This window comes from Mugil cephalus, chromosome 5, assembly GCF_022458985.1.
Source record: "Mugil cephalus isolate CIBA_MC_2020 chromosome 5, CIBA_Mcephalus_1.1, whole genome shotgun sequence".
Lineage (NCBI taxonomy): Eukaryota > Metazoa > Chordata > Actinopteri > Mugiliformes > Mugilidae > Mugil > Mugil cephalus.
Genome location: NC_061774.1, coordinates 3,812,169 through 3,832,491, shown reverse-complemented (window position 1 = coordinate 3,832,491; position 20,323 = coordinate 3,812,169). Strand labels below are relative to the sequence as shown.

The 20,323-nt window shown below is 40.0% G+C and overlaps 1 protein-coding gene across 1 annotated transcript in view; it reads left to right on the top strand.

Annotated features, from left to right (window-relative positions):
* Window positions 1-12,840: 12,840 nt before the first annotated feature.
* Window positions 12,841-20,323, top strand: part of si:dkey-237h12.3 (teneurin-3) — a 152,820-nt gene continuing 145,337 nt past the window's right edge. Inside the window, exons 1-2 of the mRNA XM_047584946.1 lie at window positions 12,841-13,007; window positions 16,147-16,189. The gene's annotated coding sequence lies outside the window, so the exon portion shown is untranslated. The remainder of the gene's footprint in view (window positions 13,008-16,146; window positions 16,190-20,323) is intronic.

Genomic DNA, 20,323 nt, shown 5'->3' with positions numbered 1-20,323 from the left:
GATTTGACAGGTATCTGATGGAGGGAGAATGGATGAGAGAGAAAGAGAGTATTATTATTTTCACATGTGTTATTGATCCAAATTAAAGAACAGCAGCTAAAGGAATCTCTTTTTAATAATAACCTCATCAATCACCAATGTCCTTTTAAGTTCTTTCTTAATGTCCTTCATGACAGTCTATCAACATTGCCAGTAAGGGCGAGTGTGTTTCTGACGGACGATATCTGCCGTCTGACTGGCAGCTGCTGGCAAACACTATAACAGTATACAGCAGGTGTTTCAATTTATAGCCTAGATGGTAGGCCTGCTGGATTTTGGAGGCCAATACAGACAATATAGAATTAGAAAATACAGCAGGGTGACATCAGCTTTTTTTTTTTTTTTTTTTTTTTTTATTACACTGACATGCTTGTAACATGCGTACTGTTTTTAATGAATTCCTCGCCACAATATGCACAGAACAAACATGTTGTATTTGAAAAACAGGCTTTCACATTCTTTCTGTTGGGCAAACTTTATAAAGGAGTCACAGCATAAATGACCAAAAACACAACATCAGAATTTCAGTACTGAAGTTCTGTTTAAATAGCTGGCAAAGAGAGCGTTCTTTGTTTGTGCAACAATAATCAAAAAAAAATCTCCTTTGGGTTGTGTTTGATCCAAGAAAGATGCATCAGACCGAGTAGATTCTCTGAAGACATGGTAGTTTTGAAGTTGGGATGCTTATGAATATAAAAGATGGGAATCTTTTTTTTTTTTTTTTTGGTACAAGTTGAAATGGAGCAGTTTCATCCTTTAACTTGTCTTTTTTTTTTTTTTTTGGAAACACAGTCAGAATCTGTGATTATAAAACTGTGAACACGTAGCAACATTTTGTAATTCATTATTAATTTGTTAAAGAGCATGACCCTCTTTAGAGGGCCTGTTAAATGTTTCCAGTTCTCGCAAAGAACAGAGAATAACTGTGTTTACTTGAGGGAATACCAGGGAATCAGTAAAATTGCTTTTTGTCAGATTTTTCCTTAAACACACCATGCTTTTAAGTCGTCTAACACGGGAAATTAATTTTATTATTATTATCTGAAATGACAGCTTTGTCTATTAGCTGTGTTCTACCTTTGGTTCCAAAACAGATGGTTCGGATGCTTCGTCCGGAGACCTGGCTTTGTAACACAGTTGCCAATGGAGAAGTTCAGTTGGTAGAAGTGACAGGTCTGATAAAAGACATGTCACCTTTCAAAGGCAATAACTGGGCTAAAGTGCCAGTTAGGTAAGCTGTGAGACCAGCTGTCAGACCCAAGAACAAGCAGAAAACTCTCATGGTTGGCATAGTACGGGCGAGTCCTCGGAACAGATCTGTCTTCAGAGAAAACACCACCTAAGTCAAACTTCTGTCAATGAAGTGCTCCCACCAGAAAAGTTGGAAAGATTGAAGGTTTATCCAGTTTTTCCTCTGTAAAGCGTAGCCAAGAAACCCCAATTACCTAGCTTATTGCTAATTTATTTTCCACACCCTCTATGTCAAGTTTAGTAACTGTGCTATTCATATTCAGGCTTTCAACAATTGTTTGAGTAAGTTTTACTTCATTTTTCATGCATAGAAGATGAAAACAGAAAGTTAATACTGCATGACTACATTTATCTATATTTGATTCATCTTCTCTCCTGTCTGTCTATACCTTCTTCCCATTCTACTTCTTTGTCTTAGGCATCTATAAAGCTTGACAACACTATAGAAAAAAATATAAAGAACCTGTGCCAAGTTATAAAAAGGTAGCAATCCATTTTGTTTTTCAGATATGTTCTCAGAAAGAGTCCGTTTCTCTTGCACCTAGTGTCTTATTTAAGACAGAAACTCCTCAGAAATGTTGACAGGAAGAAATACACGACCCCGGCTCTTATTAAGTACAGCCAGGGCTGGGTTTTTCATTACGCTCATGTTTTCAGGCAGCTTTAAAATAAATCACGCAAATGCCTACATTGCATTTCACTGTATGTTAAATCTCTCTTGTCAACACGCTATCCTATATCTTATATCCTATCTTAGACTATATATACTATGCACATATGTTAGCAAAAGCCAATGTCATTCAATAACAGGGCCCTGTTTGAACCAATCCATTGAATAAACATTTATTTTTTAACTTCCTGTCATGTCAGCTCTTGAGATCATTTGAGCAAATCTGCATAGTCAGTCAGCCATCTACAGAGGCTTCAGGAGCTTAGATACAGCTGTATTATTTGTGATTGAATGTTTGAGTCTCCTGCAAACTAAGATTCGATGTCATTCAGTGTTTGCCTTTTCATTTAGTTGAAGCTTGCCGAACAGACTGTCAGACATGCCGGATTAAAGATAAATCCATGTATGCACTTCTAACTGACAGTCAGACTTCTAAGCACCAGGAAGACGCTGCCCAGTTACATGTCATGTACACTGTGCTGCTGCTCAGGGGGAAAAAAGACATGTTTCATAGCAGAGAAGTCTGTACGTGTGGACCACATAATGGTTTGTTGTCATGAGCTAGCACCGTCCGTGGGTGGATGAATGCTTGGGAGAAAGTTAACGGCACAACCGCGTTGTTCATTTTGTCTTGTACAAAAAACAAAACTGTTCTGGCACACTTAAAGAATCAAGAGTTTTTTTTTTGTGTTCAGCACAGGGTCACACAAAGGTACTACAGCTTTCAGATTTTATTCAAGGTAATTGTACAGCGAGCTATTTTAAGGCTCCGCTGAACTTTGTGTTATTTCACTAGCGCCTTAGCTAAAAAGCTTTCCCTTTTTCATCTTTTGAAATACACCTTTTGTGTATATCTATTTCTGTTAACATCTAACATCAGTAAAACATGTTGTCAATAATTTATGTAATTTGTGGAATATGGCACTAACAGGAAGCCGAGGCAAATATTCTCACACATGTACTGCAAAGATAGTAATAGAAAATCTATACTCTTAACCCAGCAAGTGGGCATCTTCAATATATACTGGATTCTCTTGTATACAGTATGTAATCAAATATAATGTACTCTCTTTAAATTCTGCCATCGAATGACAAATGGTACAATAAGCTGTCGTCCCTTTGCAGAACGTAAGACAAATGGCAACAGGAAATTTAGCATTACTGTAATTCATTTTCTGTTACTCTTAAAGGAGATTCATCTCTCAGGAGCCCATTTGAATAAAGTTGAAGAAAGAAGGCCCCCAAGCACATCGATGAAAAAGAATTTAGACTTGTGGATTAAGTCAGACAAAATAAATATATTAAAAGTATCCCTGCAAAGTTACATCTGGGACGAGGCGTCTTAATTCTGTTGTATAGATTTGGGTGCCGCTCATTACGTTTATTGAAGTAAGTCTTCACTTCTCCTTAAGTTGTCACAAGTGATAAATGTAAGCATCCTGGGAAAGGTTTTAGATGCACTTCGCACACCGCAGGTCTATTAAGGTCACTCTGCTGGGAGGCCGGAAAAGGCTGTTCAGACAAAGGCAAGCTGCAGAGCAGTGCTTATCAGTGGCTTTAGTGATCCAGCTAAGTCAATCACAATGTAATTGTGCCTGTGATCCAGAGGATGGGGCTGAAGCATTAACCACACAGTGCTATTCAGCTCTTCTCTTTATGGCACAGTCTGTCTAATAATAATAATTACGCTGCAGCCTTGTACACGCATGACAAGATGGAAGACCACTAGATACTTTCAATCAGATTTCCACTGGCTAAGGTCTGGTTGACAGCCTGCTAATGTGTCGGATCTATTTGAATAATAGCAAAGCAGCTATGAAAGCGTAATAAAAAAAAAAAGGAAAATGATGTTGATGTGGAACTATTCCTCTGGAAATAAAGTGTTGCCAAATAGAAAACTCTAAGGTTTTTCCAGTGTATTGGTTCCAAATGCTGTATAAACCTGATTCCTAAACACATTCACAAGATGCTTTAGGGGGGTTTTGAGATGTCTTTAGTAGAAAAGAACGTCTTGGTGAAGGTATCACAAAACCACAGGTATTGCTCCAGAGATTTAAATTCCTCTTCACGCATAAGAGCCCAAGAAGAGGCTCTTCTTCTTCTTCTTCTTTTTTTTTTTTTTTTTTTTTTGCAGCATTGGCAGGAGCATGTCTGTCTTTCCTTTTTCCCTCTCTCTATTCCCTGCTGCCTGAGACGTCCTGATAAGACACACTAGTGTCTGGGGAGGAGTAACCTCAGCGTGCTGAGGTGGGATTCAAATTGTTTGATGGAGTGACTGATTAACTGTTTTTTATTTATGTTTTTAACTCACTGCTGTTGCTATGGGACAAGTGGCCTTTAAAGTGGTGGCACTGGTTCTCTCACGCTATCTGTCTGTGGGACTAAAGTGTGACACTCCATTATAAAATGCTGAGAATCCACAACTGTTGCTAGTAGCTTAAACCTCAGCACTGTGGTGATCCTAAGACAATTTAAATTGGACTTAATTTAATTCTAATATATCAAGATGTGTTGTTTTGGATTTCAAAATGCAAAGGGACAATTTGTAGCCAATTGATTTTTACTATTTAGTTAATGAAGATTATAGGATGTGACTATAGCAGAGTTAAATTTAAGGACCTCAATGGCGTACAATCTACATAAAACTCAGAGTCAGAATGTCCTTGTAATTTCACCCAACCGTTGGACATTGTCTTTTTTAGCAGTCTTTATTCAGAACGGAGGACAGTTTTCATTAACACCTTTGTCACTCTGGCAGCAGGATCGTGTTCAGCGTTCGTCTTAAAGAGGAAACATGTCATCGATTCACTTGATGAGAGTGGGGGATAAGACGCGCAACAAGGGCACAGAGAAATAACCTATACAGGCTGCATACATGGACGATACTTAGTGAGATTAATCAGTTATTGATTTGGGACCTCTCCCTGGATTTACAGTACGGTGTATGGAATATTACCAGCCTGCATTATTATTTATAGAAGCAGTGCAATAAGAAGGCAAGACAAACACCGGTTTGTTAGAGAAAAGTTGTGCTGCTTTTAGTATTGAAGGTGACACTCACTGCACAAACCTGCACCTTTCTGTGTGTGTTCACAATATTAAAAAACAATAAGTGAGCATTTTTACTGCAAATGACAACATAAAAATCCCCACCTTGTAAATGTTCATCGCTGCCACTACAGTGAAGTGTGAATGCTCACCAGCTGGATATCAGTTTTATTCTTCAGCATAATGTCCTGACACCAGCCTGTTTATAATGTTTTGCATAATCCTTTTTTTTGCTGGAGAAAGCCAATCAGAACATGATATCCATTATTTGCTTAATGTTTGATGAGTTTGGGGTCAAGGACCTTTGTCAATGACTTTGTATCAGTGTGGTTCCGCACTAAAGAAGAAACACTTGGAAACCCTCAGTCGCTGACTCACAGAGGGAATACAGCCTCCCGTCAGGGATTGAGCCAACTACCTTATTAATTAGCCTTTGCAGCTTTAGGCCAACCTGCTAACCCATTTAATGAGTAAATAATTGCTTCTTAGGTCTTATGTCATCATGTCTTTTATTAATATGGAAAGTTATCTCAAAATTACTCTTGAACCCTCGGAGTGCCAAAACAAATTTAGAGCAGCGGAGAATTTGGCCTAAAGATCCGTCTTTGGGCTATAAATCTTGGAGGATTTGTTCCAAAATAAGATAAATTCCAGTTTGATTCCTAAAGGAGTTTTAGAATTGTCTAAAGACTTTTTGACAGGGGATTGTTATCAAATAATTGGAAAAGTACATCCAATTTAAATATCTTTCTAGAACTTGTACAGACAGATAAATGAAACATTCATCTCTTCCAGTTGTTCTGTTTTATCTTCTTGTTTTAACTTACTGGTTGTACACCGCAGGACAAAATAATGTATTCCATTTCCTGAAAATGTTAACGCTTTTAAACAAATACTAAAATCACATGCACAGTGATGAATAGTTTCTTCATCTGGTCCCCAGGGTCAAACTAGTAACATCTCAGTTGACATGTTGTCTTCACTATGAACAATGCCTGAGTGCCGTTTCCCTTTCAGTTTGGAATCAATAACTTGCCTTGGCTTCTTGATCTTTGGCTGTCGCGGAACTGATACATTACAAATCAATGTGGGTATTTTACGAAGTTGATATCTTTATTACGCTTCACTGATGTGAAGTCATTCATTTACGGTGTTTGTATTGACTTGTGTTCTTCAGCAGTTAATCATGTCATGAAGTGGATGTGTAATGTGTGTTTTTATGGAAGGCCCATTTAGCTCTGTACATGATCCACGTGCCACTACCTGGCCCAGCATCGACAAAAAGTCACTGCGTAGCTATTCTTAAGGGTGTGTGAGAGTTTGTTGTTTTTTTCTTGCAAAAACAAATGAAGACGTTAATGGTGTGTAGTAATTTTGTTTCCAGTGAGCTTCTGTTAGCTTTTTCTTTCTGCTTGAATAGTCAGTCTCCTAGAACAGACTGGGTTTTGTTTCAGGAGACTGTGGAAAACAAAAATGCATCACTAACGATTTCACGTGACTTTAACTTGCCTCTTTGGAACGGAGTACTAGTTCTGCTGAAGGGAAGCTAAAATATGCTTTTCACAATAATCGATTCATCACTTTGTTTCTATAAAGCAGACTTAAGTGAGTAACTTCGACATTATTCAAATTGCACAGGCTACACTACTGTCAGTTAAATGAGATTTTAGTGCCAACTGTGTAATGTAGTGTAACGATGCATATCATCAGCTTTATGAAGATCGCTAATCCTTGATAAATAACAATGCACCAGTTCATCAGCACATTAAAATAGCCCTAATTTACTCATTAGCCTCAGTTTGTACTCTACAGCCTCCTCTGCTCAGATTACATGACCTCTTTTCTCTAAACAGAAAATGAATAAGGCCTGGGTATCAGTCGCTTTCATTCACCTCCTTGCTGTATAAAATCTGTGCTTCATTTAGCCAGTGAAGTAATGACCGTCGGTGGGTTTGTAAATAACCCACTTAGAGAAAATGATCCTAGAAAATGTGATAATTAGCAAGAACAATAGCTTGATGCCTGTCTGTAATACTTCAGGGTCCGCTCCCCAACACGGTAAGGGTTAGGGAGTCATTGTTGTGCTGTTAGTGTCTGACTACTGATGCCAGAAACCTACATATGATTATTTTCTTCAGCTGTTTTGACAATGATGTCTTCGATGGACGGAAAAAAAAAGAAGTCTAACAAAAGGATGATTAGAGTTCGTGTCACACGCTTCAAAAAAATATTGCAGCAGCAGTATCTGCTGACAGATAGTTAAATAAAACTCCCAACCAGTCAAGGAATCTTTGGAAATGTTTTAAATATTTATGAGATTTTTTTTTTTGATAAGTGGTCAAAATGTGTGGCAACTTCATTTTGTAATTTCTGTTTTTTAACGTGATTACTTTTCATGAGGAGTGATTTTAAGTTTTAGAGTGATAGGACTTTTTTTTTTTTTGACCTGTTGTCATATTGAATTGTGACAAAAATACAGTTATTTAGGCAGTGGTGAATAAGTACAATAGAGAAATATGTGAAACAGTATTTTTAAGAAGTTCTTTTTTTATTCTCAACCTCCCGAACCCGTGACAGTGCCCAGGTAGTGATAATAATTAAATAGGACGCCTCTCAGCAAGCTGCAGTGCGTTTGTGGACAGTCCCGAACAATAGAAAATGTTTTGCTGCTAGTCATGCTGATGCCTAACAGCTATGACAACGGCTGCTTTGTAACTGACTGGTTATGAAGCAATTTGTCAAGACTCCTGACAACTTCTCGACTACAAATCCTGCAACAGAGAAATGTAAGTGTCAATCCGGCCTTTGAAATAGACAGACAACAATGAGTCAAGATGTATTGCTAAAGACTGTATTTCTGACCAAACCTAGAGGACCGCTGTGATTGTAAGATGGTATTTTTGGTTTAAGCTAAAATATATATAGTAGGATTTCTGTTTGAGGACATGTACCATTTATAAAATATAAAATATTAAACCTTCTCTTGCTCCACTTTCTCAATTGTCAGGTTTCTCTTTCTTCTTCTGTATTATTGTTTTATAGCATTGTTCTTTTATGTAACAAAGAATAACATGAATTAGATATTATACTTTTTAATTCAAAAAGTTGGGACATTTTGTGAAATAGGCTTGCACAAGGCTGGATGAGAAGATAGATATGCAGCAACAGTAGAGCCAGCAGCCTGCCGAGCACAGGCTGGAAACGGCTAGCTTGGTTCTGCCTCGGGGCAACAGGATCCACCCTTGAGCGCATAGTTAAACCGCATATCTTAAAACTGAAAAGTAAACACATCAAATCACTTTTTTTTTTGTGCCACGATGTTTATTTGCCTGCAACTCATGGGGACTTTCGGGCAATAAAACAAATAAGTATGTTAACTTACAACATGTTATTATCTGTTGGTATGGCAAACCGCTAACATCTTTCTGCTTGTAGTCAGCAGCCGTCTTCTACACTATATTGTGTGGAAGAGGAGCCTCCACTAGTGTTGGCACAATGTCCTGTTTAACTGTTAGAAGGCTAATGCCAATTTCTTTCAATTTTCAAACAGGAAACACGCACTTCACAGGTATTAGCTTGAGCTTTTAACCTCAAACTTTTCACTCAAAGAGCTATATTTAAAAAGTGCTGCATAACCCATCGCCTTCCGCTTCAGGCCATCAACTGATCAATTATTCATTATACAGTAAGTACAATAAATGCAGGTCAAGTGGAGTCTTACGGTCCTCTTCTTCAGTAATGGTTGCATTCAATCACTTGTCCTCGTGTTATTGTTACACACAAATTTCCTTTAAATCATGTCTGATTCTAAAAAGCTTTCTGAATTTTCTTTAGACTTCAACAGGATATTTTTTTTATTATTTGAAATGTTTTTGCTTTATATGTTGTTGTCAGAAACTGCAGTTTGACCGTGACATATTTCCAAGATGAAATTGAAGAAAAATGGCCTTTGCATTACTGAGCACAGAGCTCCTGAATACAGACTTGATGCAAGCAAGTGTGGTCTGTCTCTTCCTCAGAGATAACTAAATGACTCAAATGTTTTGTTTCAAAGCCATTTATTTACTTGGCAGCGTGTTTAGATACACTTGGGATGTGAAACTGAAAGGAATTTAGGGCGAAGTAATCAAATCAGCTTCAGTATCTTCTGAGCACTGACCACTGTTACCACTGCTTCCTAGAACACCACCAGTTCAATTGAAGTTAATTAGAATGAATGTTGGAGGAATTATTTGGACGATTGAGACAAATAACCAATTTGTGCACAGCAATTGAATTGTTTTGCTGGCAATAGAGCTTCCAATCAGGGCTGGACACCTCTCCTCTCCCCGCTGACTTCACATACCAAAAGACAATGTATGCTCATTTGCTTTGTAAAGATTTTTTTTTTTTTTTTTTTTTAGCCACACTGATTTCCAAATTCAATTTACGTCCAGTTTCTTGCCAAGTAAAAGAAAAGGTCCTCTGGAGTGCTGAAAGTATTGTAGTCCCTGTTTTGATCATTGTTTTCTTTCAGGTTGGAGAGAGAATTATTGATTTGGATTCAAATGAAGCTGTTGTGAAGGCAAGAGGTCCATTTGTCGAAACTCGCTGGCGTGCGCCTCTCCAGATAATGAGGAAGCACAATGAAGCATGTTAACTCTGTGTTCCGTCATCATCAAAGTCGTCAGCGGCGGCACTTTGATTGGCACCTGTCGTCAAATCAATGGAACTGACTAACATGTATGCCTCGCCATCTGTTTCATTGTCGTGCGGTATGGGTTTTTGAATAAGTGGGAAGAAGCTATGATAATTTTTTTACTCTGTCATTTTTTCATCTGACACTTTCATAGCGTGTTTTGCAGTGCAGCGCTGTGTCATTTCCAGTTCTCCACACAGGAAATAATGCATGGTGTCATGTTGGGGAGAGTGCATAAAATCACATGGATATTTATGTCTCCCTGTGTGCTTTATTCACACACACAGCGGGGCTGCTCTCTCGTGAACCTGCCAAATATAGACCCTCAAATCACCAGGAACTCACGCTACACTTTACTGAATGTGTCCATAGGTAAAAGAGGAGGCATGCCATTGTTTTATGAACCAGGAGTATGTGGCACAGAGATGAAACGCTTGAGTTAGTCTTCCCATGAGGGACTACCCCTTAGATCTTTAATTAGGGCACGGGAAGACTGGAAAATGTAATCAATCCTCTCACCTCTGGGGTTTCTGTAGAGGGAATATGCAATAATGTATACACCCAAGGGACGATATTTTCATCAATATTGCATTTAACAAATATGGTTTTGTTCTTGTGCGTTCACAATATCACAGGTAGAGTTGATTAAGTTTTGACAATGATCAAATCAGTGATCGATTATCAAAACCGAAATTTATTGAAAAGCATCTTATATGGATTGAAGCCGATTACTATTAAGTGAGAGCAACTCAATAATGGTATTGTGCTAATTTATATAGTGGTATTCAGTGCAATCGTTTTAAATGGCTGGGATGCTACAAGCCAGATTTCCTCGCTATTCAACACCCTGTAACAAACATCAGCTGAGGTTAGAACAAGTTTTTTGGAAAGGACACTGAAGGTGTCAGATAGCCACTTGATGTTTATGAGAATACAGCTGGGTTGTGTTACAGCCCCAATTAATGCATGCAGGGGCTTCAGTTTATGCCATGAGACGTTTGGGATAAGTGTAATTTATGGAGTACAGAGAGAACTCGTGCTCTGACACACACAGCGGGGGGTCTTTGAAAGTCAGCGGCATTTTGCTGTGGATGAGCTTTGAACCTCTTTCCCTGAAGCAGGGCAGGAATCAAAAGCTAATGCACCTTATCTACCACAGTGCTCCAAATCCGAAATTGTCTCAAACTGTTCGTTATTCATATCAAATTCCTTGTTGGGTGAGGAGCCCGTCTGACGTGGCAAGAGGTGGCTTCTTGTGATTTTCCTAACTGTGAGAGACATAGGAGAGACGTGTTCCCTCTCAGATTATTGTGAACATATGTCGCTATACCCGTAGTCCTCCAGAGTTGCATGAATTTAGCAGCAATGCTAAATTTAGCTGGGAAACTGGAGTGTGCGTTTTGTTTCTAGCTGGATGCTGTTTGACCCACTGATACCCCCCGCAGAGCAACAAAGATGTTGTTGTTCTTGTCAGATGCTCACAGTACCTAATTAGAGGGGAACTGGGATTGGAGAGAACCAAAACCATTGGCGTAGGTAGTTTAATGGGGGAGAAAAAAACGAAAATATATGAATGTGCACTTCTAAGAATTGTCATGAATATAAATCAAAGAAAACTGATGTGTGAGTCAAAGCATATGTGACAGAACTTCCCATGCAGGTAAAGCAAATTGATAGAGTTCAAGTATGTAACGCTGCTCTCCTTCTGCAGATGTCAAGGCTAACGAGAATCCTATTGTAGGAGCAACATCTCACCATGTAAACACATGCTAAACAGAGAATAGATCTCCAGCGATTTTAAGGAAAGTGACATTGTGGCATGTGTACATACTCACGGGCCCAGAAATGCTTCATTTCTGTTGATCACCATATTAGGAACCATTTATTCAAATAGTGATTGCATGAACTTGAGCCCAAACTTCTTTTGCATTATCTTATGACAAGAAGATGAAACAAAAATAAAGATAATGCCCTCTGATGGCATCAGCTACAATTATCTGTAATGGAGAGAAATAAATTAAATAGCTGCGCAAAAGAAACTGCGAGCAGAACCTATGATCTGTGAAATTCTGAATGTAGCCTTGTGGGATGCAGCTGGTAACCGTTTTTATCTCGATGAGCCTGAGGAGTTAAATAAACTTCATTAAGCCTTTTTCACTTGTACCAGAGCTGAAAGTTACTCCCTCTACACTTTCCCCAACCATAAAATCAGTGCCTTAGTTAAAATAAAACAACCCCAGAAACTGCATTTTAATGTGTTTCCCCCCTCGGCCTGTTTCAGTTCTGTTTGGACGGCTTGAGAATATCTTTGGATAAAATGAGAATAAAACAGTCCACCTTGAGTTTCTTCGGGCTGGCGCCGTGCCTAGCAGCCACAGTCTTCTGTGTTTTTTGTCTTTTGTTTAGATTTGTGTTGTTTGAGGAAAACACATACATATACACCAGTAGTCTGTTATCTAATGAATGTCACAGAGGCCATTTGTTACGGTACATTTAATGTCTAATTGAGCGTTGCAGTATTAAATCACAACACAGTTCGGCAGATTATTGAACATCACTGAGCAGGCAATGTTGTCACTGAGCTACCTAATGCAATTTACTAGTAATTGTAGATTCGTGTTCTGTTTTACCCGCAACAAATATTCCAATGTAAAGCAGGTTTCATAGGCCTCTGACACAAGCTAATATGCACGTTAGACTTGTTAACCTTTCAGATGGTAATCTTAGGATAAGTTTTGCGTGTTAAATCTGGGCTGATGATTACATTTCAACCAGTTACCAAAGAATTAACAGAAACAATTCTAAAAGACTTCAGAATTCAGTTGTTGTTTATTTATTTATTTTTCAGTTTGAAGTACAATAAATATACACCAATGGGTTATAATAGGGTTGCCCAATTTGAGGCCTGCGGGACCAATTATATTTGGCCTACGCCTTGCCCACCGTATAAGTAGTTTTCCCACCATCAGTGGGCGGAATCTGTGCTCGCTTGCTGCACTTGCTCTCATTAATACTATTTATTAGTGCACTTCCACTCCTGACCAGAGAATACAATTGCGATACATTGATGGTAGGGTGGCGCTGTTGAGCTCCTGCCAGCTCAAATCCTGTAAGATGAAGAAGACCAGCGGCCAGTGAGAGGATGCAGATGGAGCCTGGGGATATTTTCATTAGTAGGGACGGAGGGCCACACCGACGTACACGTAAACAAACACGCAAACACACACCTACAGCCAGAATGGCTAGCGAGGCTAACGAGTGTCTACACGGTGGAGAGCGGAGTGGAATGAGGACCATAATTTCCCAACAACAAAATTGCAGGTAGTGAAAATGCAGAGTGGCTAGTAACTTTGGGGAACAACTAGCGACAGTGGCTAGTGAACAAAAAAGTTAATGTCAAGCCCTGATTTTAACAGACTGGTGTTTAGCTGTAGTGGTGTTGTTATTGATATTTTAGTTTAGTTTTCTGTTTACTGTGTGTTCTACTGTAGAACTGTAGACTGACTGATCTGCCAGTTGTCTGCTAACTGGTACAGCGTTACTATGTGTTTTTGTAAGAGTCTCAGTCAACATACTGTAGTATTTACTTCTCTAATGCTTTTATCAGTTAACTGTATGGACTGATAGAGCTTCAGAAGCTGCTCTACTACTCTACCGATGGATGAAGGGTTTGCTGAGGCAACCATGAGACTGATGAGTGCGTCAATAAAGTTGATTGATGTACCTGCCTGATCCAAGTTCAGCTACTGCAATGCATTCTGGGATTTGTAGTATCAATGGTGCTCACACAGAATACTTGGGGGCCAATTCTGATAGATATAATATAATACAAGTGGGCTTGAGTTTGACATGTGTGCCAGAGGGTGACAGGGTTCGACCCAACTTACAACTTACAAAACTAGTACTATTGCATACAAAAATAAGGAAACGAATAAACGATTCAGTTCGGAATCCACTGGGAACAATTTGGGCACCCTTGGGCTTTAACATTCTGATCACCTACAGGTGAAGGGAACAACAAGTTATCATGGAACCTGTCAGTGCAGCAAGTGAAAGATTTGTTGACATGTTAGAAACTGGAAAACGGGCAAGTTGAAGGATTGAAGCGACGCTCTTGATTTGGTGGGAGTGGGGGGGTGCAGTGGTCAGCACCTATCAAAAGTAGTCCAAGGAAGGAAGTGTAGTCGACTGGCAACTGGTGCGTGGGCACACCAGGCTCACTGATGTATGTGGAAGGGTAAGGCCATCCTTTGATCCGCACCGCAACAATTTGTAGATCAAATTGCGTAGCCATAAATCATTCAGGATTTCAGTACTCAGCCCTGTTTGCTGACAAATGTACCTACAATGAGCACAAGCGAACTGGACCACGGAGCTATAGAAGAAGAATGACTTGGTCTGTATCATATATTTTTTTTTAACATCACATGGATAGTCGGGTGCGTTGCTTAGCTGGGAAACACATAGCACCAGGATGCAACAAGCACTCCCTTGCCATTGCTACTGCGGTGTGCTTTTTCTGCATCAATATTCTGGTGGTGGTGCGCATAAAAAACATTCACAAAAAATGCCATCTTTTGCAAAAGGACATTACATACTAATGAGATCCTCTATAAATGTTATACACCTCATGGGGGTGGTGTGCATCCGTTTACTGTATGTACTTATTTCACTTTAACAACAACTTTAGCCCTTGTTATCGTGTCATTTGCTATTTTTTAAGCTACTCTGATCACCCCTGGTTTTGGCAGAGTGTAGCACAAACTGTTATCACATGAATTTTCCCGGGAGGAAAGAAAAAAAATCTTAAACTATTTATTTCACTTCTACCTAGAGTCTCTGAAGTTTCCTAGTCAGGTATCCTGGAGGAAACAAGATGACATAATGTGCTGGTGTCTACCTTCTGGCTAAAGTATTTCATGTTGACAGAAATAACTCCAGCTCTTCCTGGCTGTAGAACTAATGTGTATACTTAAATCAAGCTCCATTTTTTCCTTAAGAAAAATATACTTGTTTTTTCTAGTTATCCAAGTTTCACATTGTATACACACCACAACCCCTTTGGCATCTATGAGAAATTTGAGTATTTTTATCTGAATGCAGTTCTCCAGGGGAGAGAGACTGCTGTGCGCCCACACAAGCCACCCTGACAGCCCTCAAACTAAGCAGCGGCACTGAAGCCGAGATGCACTTCCTCCGTTTGTGTCACTGCAACGCATCTTCTTTAAGGGTCGCGTGGCAAACGGGTCTGCCTCACACACAGGAACACACACAGGGCACGATATCAAGTGCTGATGGTGCGCCTGCAACCAAAAACTGCTGAAAAGTGACCCCAGCTGCGCCCTTGTCACCAACTCAGGGTAACAAGTGAATGGAAATTGGTTTTACCTGAGTCAGGTAATCATTACTAAATGAATTTGCTCCTGAGCCAAGGGTATAAGTGGGATAAATATATATCTCTGAGATGAATACAAATTTCACTTATGTAATGAAAGGCAGGCTTGGTTATTGATTTTGGAGGTTACACTCTGCATGCCTTTCAACACTGGCCTGTTCTACATTAGAATGATGAGTTTTCAATTTGGCAGGTGTTTACATGAAACTGTCAACAATTACAGCTACAGTGAGTTTAATGTTTTGTTATTTTTCTCCGGGCACGCAGGTCCTTCCGTCCAGTGCCAATATGCAAATCATTTTCGTTTCATGCATGCATAATGAGCATAAATGTGAATGTTGATTTTTCCTTCCCGTTGTTTTTGTGCACCGTCATCATCATCATAGCAGACACACATCACCGTCGTCTCCTCTGCCATCATCTGCATTCTAATCATCATTATAATCACAAATATCATAATTATTACGACTCCACGCGTGGCACAATCATTGCTATTGTGGCACACTAATAAAGTGGCAGAGATTCATTTCTCCATGGCTATGACTGTGTTCATTACGCCTCAATAACAGATGGACCCTGTTAACTGCACACGTCTGACGACTGCTGAAGTGTCGGCTTCAGCACACGGAGCAGCTGGGAGGCCATGGCCTGTGTTTCAGAGCTGGTCCGTGCTCTTCAATAATTCAACCCTTCCAGCTGTCTCATATCAGGCCCAAAGCTCCACGGCCTCCAAGCCCACATCAGAATTATACCAAGACTCTGCAGCGTACAGCTATAAACGGACCGTTGCATCAGCGTTGTTCCATGAAAAATCTATATCTTTAACTCAAAAGGTTGCCATATGAAGCCTAATGCACGGAATAACCTCGACCTTTTACTTGAAATAAACTTTCCCGTACACTCTGTTCCATTTAACTCACTTTCTTTATTTAACAAGTGAAGATATTAGTCATTTTCTCTTCAGACTTTTTTTTTTTTGTAAGGAAAGTTATCTTTAATTATTGACTGGTGCCCTGAAGGAGGGTGGTTAAAGACCCTTGAATTTATTTCTTTTTTCTCCTATAGGCTTCCTGCACGAAGAGAATGGATCTATGGATGTGGCATCCTGGTGAGATGAAAGTCTAATTATCTCTTGAGAAAACGAGAGGAAAGGCTTTTTAATTAGGACCCGACCGAATCTGCGCGCTGAGAATTTGTACATTGTGATGGATGGTGTGTGCATCTCCTTAGTGACTGCAGACAGAATAATAATCTGACAAAGGGGAGTGGACTGTGTAAAGCAGGGTGGCCGGTGAATAAGAAACCAGGGGGAGGAAAGTGTTCAGTGGAGAAGGTGGCGCTGAGGGGGTAAATTAGAGGGGTGTGCTCTGGAGTGTAGAGGTTGGGGTAAGACTAAAAGAGGTGTGTGAGGCTCAATCACATGATTCATGAGGCAGTGAAAAAGAAGGGCTTAAGTGCAGGAGAGAAACAGTGCTTAGGAAGGGAGAAGTAAATAAAATAGAGAGGTAGGGGGAAAAAAAGGAGAATTACAGAGAAATAGTGAGCAACAGAGCCTGGAGCTGTAGCCATGATTGGTCCCGTTCCCAGCGCACAGCTGATTGGTTAGCCTTCTCCACACTCCCCTCTCCTTGGCTCTTACCTCCCCTCTCATCTCAGCAGGGGGTCCCACAGTCGCCAAGCCCCTTAATGTTCCCCTCCACTCTTCTGCTGCGTGGCTGGCATTCAGAATGCATAATCACTATATAATCATAATCAATGTCTGTGCATGTGTAGGAGGAGTATAATAGTCGGTGGATTGAAACAGTTCTCGTGTTTTTATTATTTTTTTTTTTTCCTTTTTAACACAGTTAAATAAAAAACAAAAGTGGGTTGGTGTATAGAAAACGTACCTCCTGTGCAACAACCGCACTTGCATGTAAATTTACAAGGAGCGAGAGAACACATGATAACATGATTATGTCTGCACTAACTCGATTATAGGCTTGAAAGAGTGGATGTGAGCTCCGGGTACATTAGGTGTGCCTCAGAATTTGAATGCTTTTGGACGCCAGCCTCGCTTTTGTGTGCTGAGAGCGGCTCAGGAGAAGAGGTGATATTCATCTGTTCAAAAATAAACATGCAAGGTTCCCTGTTAAAACCAGCAGCTTATTGATTTCACTTCTGCAGATTCTGGGAGGCTCAATAATTGCACTCTACTTTTTCTTCATTAAAACTATTTAATAGTCCTCATATCTACAGCAGCGGGCAATCATCACGCCTGATTGATAATTAAGACAACTGAACGAGAAGATGAACCACCCTTGCACTTCAGGGATGTATTTTGACAAGCTGGTCTGGTCATGGGATTATGTTTGTTATGCTGAAGGTAGGAAAACAAATATTCAGACACCGACAGAGCCTGCATAATGAATAAGAATTTCTAAATAAATGTCAGGATGTGGACTAACTACAGGACAGTGAGTTTATGGTTGGGGCCCTCAAGGGATTAGGAGGGTGACTATAAGTCCTTGGGGATAAGGGCTGATTAGTAAACATGGAATCTCCTGTAATTTAATAGTTTCATCATGTCTAATTGTTCGTGTGTTTTGATCTAATGAACACTGTTCAGCCTCTAGCCTTCCTTTGTTAGGTAATAGAATGAAACAGCCTAAAAATGATACAAAAAAAATAAATCTCACGTTTTTGTTTATTCTGTCTTTGCAGGAGTCTTATATTTATTCAGTGCAATCCTAAATCAAACAGCAGATTCACAGGCGAGAGCTGACTCCGAAAACAGGCCGGGAAAGGGAAGCTAACTATGGAAACAAATGATTTGAAAAATTCCGTGGGTTTCTTTACATCCTAATCAAGGCGCTCTCCTTTTCTGCTCTTTTATTCCCGGGTGAGGACACGGTGACCTGCGCATGGCTGTGCAACTCCTCTGAACTCTTGTGAAGACGGATTAGTAGGATTCAGCCTGTCACGGCTTCTTTTGATGAGGCATAACACGATGGTCTCAGTTACCAGTGACTAAAAACGAGACTACTATTCTTTCTCCTGTCAGCGCAGCGATGATATGAGTTACTAAATGAGCAATTTACTCTAGCAAACTATAATTTTTGCTATTTCACGTCTGTATTAACTCAGATGTCCTGAGTCTGCTCCTGCAACAAGGCATTTAACCCCTCAGCATCAATAAGAATGTACAGTAATTAGTAAGCGGCACCATGTGCTCTTTGATGGTGGCTTTTAGCTTCAGATAAAGAAGTTCCAAACATGCCACTAGGGCATTTATGTTATTTCTGCTGTTCCTTATATAAGCTTTATTTTCCTGGATATTATGTCGCAGTGTCTCGGTGTGACAAAATAACTCTCAAACAGTTCCTACCACAGATGTCATTCTTGGACTAAATGTTCCACAGCTAGGGTCTGGTACTTTTACTTCAGTTTAGAAGTACTGGTACTGCACATGAGTTTTTTTTACAACATGCTTCAATGTTGCAACATTTCCAACATTTATCAGTTGTAAAGTTGCAGAGTATGCTAAAAACGAACTTCTACTGTATGACTGAGAGTTTTCATCCCTTTAATTGATTGCGATTGTGATCAATAGCCTACTAAAATGCACAAATACAGTGCATTAGCTGACCAATAACATGGTTCACTGCTGTTCAATGGTCAAATTCTGTTAACAGCCTGGTCAGGAGGTTTTCTATTCACCTGGCCCTAAAAAGCTTGGAAACCGGCGTCTGTTATCTGGCCAGCACATTCCTCTCAGAGGGTATTCGGGATTCGGACAGCAGTTTGGATTAAACCTGTGTCCAATGAGTGTGTTCAGGAGTGGAGGAGGAGATACAGTGGTCCGGTATGGCGAGCAGTGCAACACCTGACATATGGTGCAGGGTGCATGGGTCAGTTGTGGGTGGGCAGCTTTTACAAGACGGCACCAACCTGACGTCTGAAGCTGCAGCCAGTTACGGCTAATTGAGAACCGGTAGGAGACGTGGTCCACTCCAATAACTTTCAAAGCCTTTATCTGGCCAAGATGAGAAGACTGAGCACTCATCCATCTCAGTGAAGCATACTCCATGACACCGCTGACCTGTGCTTCATGGATTGTGACTTGGCTCTTGATGTTCAGTTTAGTGGCCGCTTACCTCAAAGCCTCCGCTCTCTGGCCTGGCCAGATGGAGCTGAAAGAAACCAACAGAATCAGGAAAAAAAATACACAAGCTGTGACATTAAATACTGGGGTCAGGTGAGAGCCATGATCACACAGATACTGGCAAACGAATGAGGGTCACTGCTAACAGAGACGGCTCAATGGGCACAAGGAGCACTACGCAGCGCTATGCACTTCTGGTTGCCAAGCAACTAAATGGGGGAAAACGTTAAAAATAAAAATAGGCGAGCAAAATTACAGTTCTTTGATTGTGCTTTACACAGAGAGTGAAGAGCTGATTAAATACTGTTAATATTACTCACCAGGTAATGTTACTCACCAGGAGTTTTATCCTTCATTTTATTACCACCCAGGTGAAGACAAGTACATTCCCTGAAATATATGCTAATTAAAATTTAAAGTAATAAGCTTAATTAATGACATCATTGGCATAACAGGTCATGCTAAGCCTCATTAGCATAACTGCTCATGGTTAATGTATCATGATTACAGCAGTGCTTAATGAAGCTCGTGCGCCTTTCGCTTCCTTTCTGTCTGACACGAAGTTCAGTGACCATTGCTGGGTAAAATAAAGCTACAATCGTTTGTTCATTTATGCAGTACATGTTATTTTAAACGCTTCAGAATCTGGAAACAATGCGGAAACCAGTGTATCCGTGTTCCCAGGCTGTTGCTGTTAATTTGTAGCCAGAACTGAAATTATGGTAAAAATTCCCTGTGGATGAGGTATTTACATTATTTATATAAGCAGATGTAGCAGCAACATTGTATGGTAACAGCTGAGCATTCAAAATAATCATTTACAGCAACAAATATAAGCAGTCAGTAGCAATATATGCTTTCTACAATAGCCATATATTAAAACAAAACGCCCTGAGTAACTAGCTGTCAACCCTAGGCAGTGAAATGACATGTGGGCGAACAAAAGTTTCACAAAACAGAAATACTCAGCGTAGCACTCGACCAAATGCTGTTAACCACTTTCCTCAACTCCCAACCTGGCAGTAAAATTTCTAGGATTTATCAATCACTGTCCCTTGAGCAAGACAAGTTCCTTCCCTTCCGACACACTCACTCACA